Consider the following 6,570-nt stretch of genomic DNA (forward strand, 5'->3'; position numbering starts at 1 on the left):
TGGGAGCCCTGGATGAGTTTTGATTAATGTGTTCTATGAGATCCCACATTCATGCTTGGAATATGGCATGGGGTGAATGGCTGAAGAGAGATTTGGCTCAGCCATTCTACGGTCGGGTGGAACGTGGAAGCCCATCCTGGGTTTGGATTTAGCATCATTAATGAAAGTTTATTTCTCCTGGTATTTATATGAGCATTATGATGGATTATATGTGGTTTATATGGTTGTGATTTCACTGATATTAATGTCCCTATTATTCTGGTTATGTATATGTTTTATGACAACAGATATGTATGGCTCTCATCATATTTTTACTTGTATATAAATTAACATTGTATTTATGGTCTAATGGATGGAATGTCAATTAATGTGTTGAGGCATTAATTCTTCATGGCATATTCGTGACATTTTTGACGAAATGCTTGTCATGGCTAGTAGGGGTCCAATCAAGGTTTTGTTAGCCCCCTAATTTGCTCTCTTTTTGCCATTTTACCCTTCCTAAATCATAACCATTTACCGTTGTTTTACCTCTTTTATACACCCTCATCTTGCACCAGTCCAAGAACGGTGACATATTTTGTATAAACTTTATTTTTCATATTTTTAACTTAACTTAGCATTAATTAATCATTTATTACATGATTTCTTACTTTTAATCACTCTTTGTAACTTATCGATATCTCCAATGTTTATTTGGTAGTTATAGTACTTATCATGACCGCTGATCCTAGTGCAGGATCGGATCTTGCACCATTGCCAGCACAGCAAATCCTTGCAGTAGATCCAAACCTCCTTGATCATCGCCTCGTTTTGAGCAGCTTCAACCACGACAGAAAGATCGATCCAAAGGTAGCCGAGATCAAAACTGTGAAGAACAAAAGCTGGAGATTGGCTACGACCAGTTTTGTTAACTGTCTAAGTTTAAAGGCCGAGAAGCTAAATTTTGTGGTTGGTTATGTAATCGGTTGAATGATCTATTTTGGCCCTTGGCCAAAGATATATATAATGTAGAATGTAAATAGGACTAAGGGAGTTTTTTTGAGAGAACAGAGACACAACCAGAGAGGCGATAACAGGTTGTTGTATTTTGTTATCGCCCGAACCTGGGTTGGACGATGTACTTGCCTCAGTGAATTAATAAAAGGGAGCTCCGCCTCATGTTTTATAAATCACATTTCTGTATTTGAGCTAATGAATTGATTAAAGTACTGAGCATCATTTTTATTTAAAAGGGAAACACGTTGGTTGGCTAGGGCCCAGCCAACCCAGCACGTTTACCCTATTTCCTGTTTCCTGTAATTTGTGTTTATATTGTCAAGTGTGATTTAATTTCAAGCACATGCATTCCTGTTTGAGTGAAAACGGATCCGTTGTGTGAAGTAGCTAAATTTCCTTTCCTGCACTTGATTTCAAATTGGTTTCCCCGCCTGGTCCAAGCAAGAGAAATAAACCTGCACCAGTGCATGTTGGTGTGTTATTTCCTTTTCTGCAATTTTGTTTGGATTGGCTTTCCCCGCCTGGTCCAAGCAGGAGAAATAATCCTACACCAGTGCACGTTGGTGTGATGCAGCAAGCCTTCTTAGTCTACTTTCTGCAATCTTCTTTCTTTCACTAAATGCTTTATGATAGGATAAATGTATATGGATTGTTTCTTTATTCCTGCACTCTGTCAAGATCAGAAACATTCATTTCTATGTGTGCAATTTGATTTAACAGTATAATAGCACTTGCAATAACTAAGCACGCATTTTAAGAATTAAATGCTAAGTGCAAGAAGCTCTGATCCGGTGCAAGAACTAGTTTCTTGCCACGAGATCTGAGTGCTTCGAACCTGGAAAGGTTCAAGCCCTTGCAGGAAGTAAAAAGCCTTTAGTAAAGACACCATTTATACCTTCTGCATAAATCTTTGATTCATACACTAGTGCAAGTAGACTGCGATAGTATAGGACAGATTAATGCAAGAAGGAAATCTCTAAAGGAGCAGGTTTAAGGGCCCATCTGATGAGACTACTAAGTGTCTCTGCTAAAGAAAAACACACACTCAGTAGTTAAACAATAATTAGCTAGAGTGATTGCCCTTTATTTTTAATTCTTCTTGCAAATGCATTCTTCCTTGTTCCAGTCTTAGATTATTTTGATGGTTCAAGTTGCCTTTTTCTCTTTTTAGTTTGATTCTGCAATCTTTCCTTTAAAGAAAGTATGGGTTTATATTAGAAAGATTCATACCATCTCTGGCATTGCTTGTGCTTCGTCTCTAAGTTTACGGATCCCCCGGGTTGACAAATTAAGTCTTGAGGAGTTTTCTTAAGTGTAATTCAGGCACCCAACATTTTGGCGTCATTGCCGGGGAGGCGATTTGATTTGATAAGAATTTTCTAATTATACAATAGAGGTAATCTTTCCTTTATTTTTGCAGTATTGTTTTGAAGGGATTTTACTAGTGTTGATTGACTTCTGATAGCATTTTTGTTAGAAGTTGTTTGTTTTTCTTTCTTTTTTGAAATGAATGCCTAGAAAAGGTAAGGGTTCAAAGCCCACTAAGGGCCAAAAGAATTCTGAAAACAATTTTCATATTGGGTCTCCTTCTGTGAGCAGGAAGTCCAATCCAATTCAAAACCATCACGCAGGAACAGTCCACCTGGATTCTAGTGACAACAACTCAAGTGTGGTTCAGCCTGTTGGGAGCAAAAGGGAAACAATGGCGGACCATGAAGATCATGTGGAAGGAATTGGTGAAAACCAGGTAAGTAGAGAACAATCCATTTTTTTGTTTCCAAATGTGGATCCTGATACTGTGGCGCAAATGAAGAATATTCCACCATCAGCTCTCCCTCATTTCCATGGTAAAGTTCATGAAGATCCTAACTCTTTTCTATTCAAGTTTGATATTCTGTGTAGAAGTTATGATTATTCAACTGACGCTCAGAAGTTAAGATTATTTCATGTTACTCTCAAGGACTCAGCTCTACGCTGGTTTATGGGGTTAGGAAGAAACACTATAACCTCTTGGGATCAGATCAAGAGAGTGTTTTTTTCTAAATATCAAGAATATTGCAAAACTCGGGACATGCAAGATGAGATTTTTACAATCATACAGGATGATGATGAAACTCTTGAAGATTACCTAGAAAGATTTATGTATATTTTACAAAGGTTGAAACTTAAGCTTGATTCCAGTACTATTAAAACCTTGTTCTTAAGAGGACTTACTGATAATGCTAGAAATAATTTAAATCTGTTAGGACAAGGTGATATTTCTCAGCAAACTTTTGAACAAATTTGTGAATTATGCATAAAATTTTCAAGAAATCAGTATAGATCTGATAGAGGAACTTGAAACAGAAATAGAAAAACCGAATCTACTGATGCTATGATTATTGGACTAGAAAATAAAATGGAAAACCTGAAAATTGATATAATGAACACTGTTACCAAACAGTTGGACTATTTAAAATTTTAGCAAAAACTCATGAAGGAACAATAGTCATTATGTATTTTCTGTCCTAAATGTAGAGACAAGCATCCTCCTAAAGAGTGTCCTCTTAATTTGAAAGAAACTAATAAGTGTGCTATTTGTGCAGAAGACCATGTCATAGAAAAAGGCCCCTCTATACCAGGACTTAAAGTTGTATTTATAGGGGGACAGCCTGAAGCTGAATACTTGTATGCTATGGGAGCAAGAAGGAATTGGCCTCAGGTAGGTGCAAGTATGGCTCCTGAATTTTCTCCACACTATTTTGGTTATAATTCACATGCATATTCTTATCCTAACACTAGTCAACAGTGGTAGTATGGGAATCAATATTAGCATGGGCAACCTTCTCAACCATGGAAACAAGGTTGGAGAGGGCCAACTCATTCTCCATATTCCTACCAGCCACCTATGCAGTCATATCCATCTACACATACACCTTATTCAATGCCTCAACTTCCGAGTCAGTCTACTCCACCGTTGCCTTTACCTCCACCTTTTCGACCTCCTCAGTTGCCTGCTCAACCTATGCCCAATCCTAACAATAATAAAGCAGTGCAAATGATCTATGTAACAAACCCTCATTTACCATTCGAGTAACAGTCTATTCGAGTTGGGTTTCATGATATTCAATTAAGATCGAGAAGGACTGTAACATCAAAAAATCAAAAGCAACCTAGAGTGATTGTTGAAGAGAAAGGAGAAGAGGAAACTCTTAACCATTCTCTGAAATTTGTCACTAAGCAGCCCTTACCCTCTGAATCCTTGCCATCTTCTTCCAACCAGCCTCCCTTCCCAGAGAGGCTAGTAATGGAAAGAAGTGAGCCTATTTCTGAGACTAGCTTGGCATCAGAGCTTCAGAATCTTTTCATTAAGATACCTTTGCTTCAAGCCATCAAAGAGATCCCCATTTGTACCAAGATTATTAAGGAACTTTGTCTCAAGAAACCCAGGAGGAAGAGATTGGAACCCCAAACCATTCAATTTGTTGGTAGGGCAGCAGAGTTGATGACGAGATGTGTGTCTATGGAAAAATATATTGATCCCAGAAACCCTATTGTCTCAGTTCAGATTGGTAATGTCCTTGTCTCTAATGTTCTTATAGACCTGGGGGTAGCCATTAATGTCATGACTAAGAAAACCATGGATCAACTTCGATTATCTCATCTTCACCCTACTCCCACTGTGCTTGAATTAGCGGATAGATCTAAAATTAAGCCAGAAGGAGTATTGGATAATGTGATCATCTCATTAGATTCTTGGGAATATCCTACTAATTTCATATGCTTCAGTCAAAGAACCCAGTAGGAGGACATCCCTTGATCTTGGGTCGACCATGGCTTGCTACAATCGATGCATATATTGGATGTCGTTCTGGTGATGTGTATATTTCGCATGGAGATTCTGGGAAGAAAGTTACCTTATACCCCCCTGCCAGATCCATTCAAGACCTTCGAGATACTTTATGGTTGGATCAAAGCAATGATGAGGAGACTCAGCCCATTTCCCTTATCCATCATAATATTGGGTCTTCACAAGAAGATGAGATTCAAGATTTCCTAAATAATCTAGACACTATGCCTAATTTTGAGCTATTGAGCCAAATTTTCAGCCTAGACTTTCAAGATAATCATGATTCTCATTCTTCTGTACCGCTACATTTGACCACCCCCTTGAGTACTCTTGAGCCTGATACTACTCTTGTTGAGATTAGCCCTGGTAAACCCTTGCATATTAGTTCATTTTTGGACTCATCTCAGTAGGAGCAGCTTGTGAATTTTTTGCAAAACCATCTTAGTGCCTTTGCATGGGGCTATGAAGATATGAAGGGTATTCCTCCTAAAACTTGTACACATCATATTTATATTCAGGAAGGAACCCGACCTGTCCGACAACCCCAAAGGCGAATGAATCCAGCTCTAAGAGATATTGTGTAGGAAGAAGTACAGAAACTCTTGGATGTCGGTTTTATCTATCCAATTTCCGACAGTTAGTGGCCAAAGATCTATAAAATGTAGAATGTAAATAGGACTAAGGGAGTTTTTTTAGAGAACAGAGACACAACCAGAGAGGTGGTAATAGGTTGTTGTATTTTGTTATCGCCCGAATCTGGGCTGGACGATGTATTAATGCATGTACTTGACTCAGTGGATTAATAAAATGGAGCTCTGCCTCATGTTTTATAAATTGCATTTATGTATTTGAGCTGATGAATTGATTAAAGTACTAAGCAGCGTTTTTTATTTAAAAGGGAAACGCGCTAGTTGGCTAGGGCCCAGCCAACCAAGCACGTTTACCCTATTTCCTGTTTCCTGTAATTTGTGTTTATATTGTCAAGTGTGATTTAATTTCAAACACATGCATTCCTGTTTGAGTGAAAGTGGATCTGTTGTGTGAAGTAGCTAAATTTCCTTTCCTGCACTTGATTTCATATTGGTTTTCCCCGCCTGGTCCAAGCAGGAGAAATAAACCTGCGCTAGTGCACGTTGGTGTGTTATTTCCTTTTCTGCAATTTTGTTTGGATTGGCTTTCCCCGCTGGTCCAAGCAGGAGAAATGAACCTACACCAGTGCACGTTGGTGTGATGCAGCAAGCCTTCTTAGTCTACTTTTTGCAATCTTCTTTCTTTCATTAAATGCTTTATGACAAGATAAATGTATATGGATTGTTTCTTTATTCCTGCACTCTGTCAAGATCAGAAACATTCATTTCTATGTGTGCAATTTGATTTAACAGTATAATAGCACTTGCAATAACTGAGCACTCATTTTAAGAATTAAATGTTAAGTGCAAGAAGCTCTGATCCGGTGCAAGAACTAGTTTCTTGCCACGGGATTTGAGTGCTTCGAACCTGGAAAAGTTCAAGCCCTTGCAGGAAGTACAAAGCCTTTAGTAAAGACACCATTTATACCTTCTGCATAAATCTCTGATTCTTGCACTAGTGCAAGTAGACTGCGATAGCATAGGACAGATTAATGCAAGAAGGAAATCTCTAAAGGAGCAGGTTTAAGTGCCCATCTGATGAAACCGCTAAGTGTCTCTGCTAAAGAAAAACACACACTTAGTAGTTAAACAATAATTATCTAGAGTGATTGCCCT

Source organism: Pinus tabuliformis, chromosome 9 (assembly GCF_031772625.1).
Source record: "Pinus tabuliformis cultivar Carrire ecotype Pingquan chromosome 9, CPIR1, whole genome shotgun sequence".
Classification (NCBI taxonomy): domain Eukaryota; kingdom Viridiplantae; phylum Streptophyta; class Pinopsida; order Pinales; family Pinaceae; genus Pinus; species Pinus tabuliformis.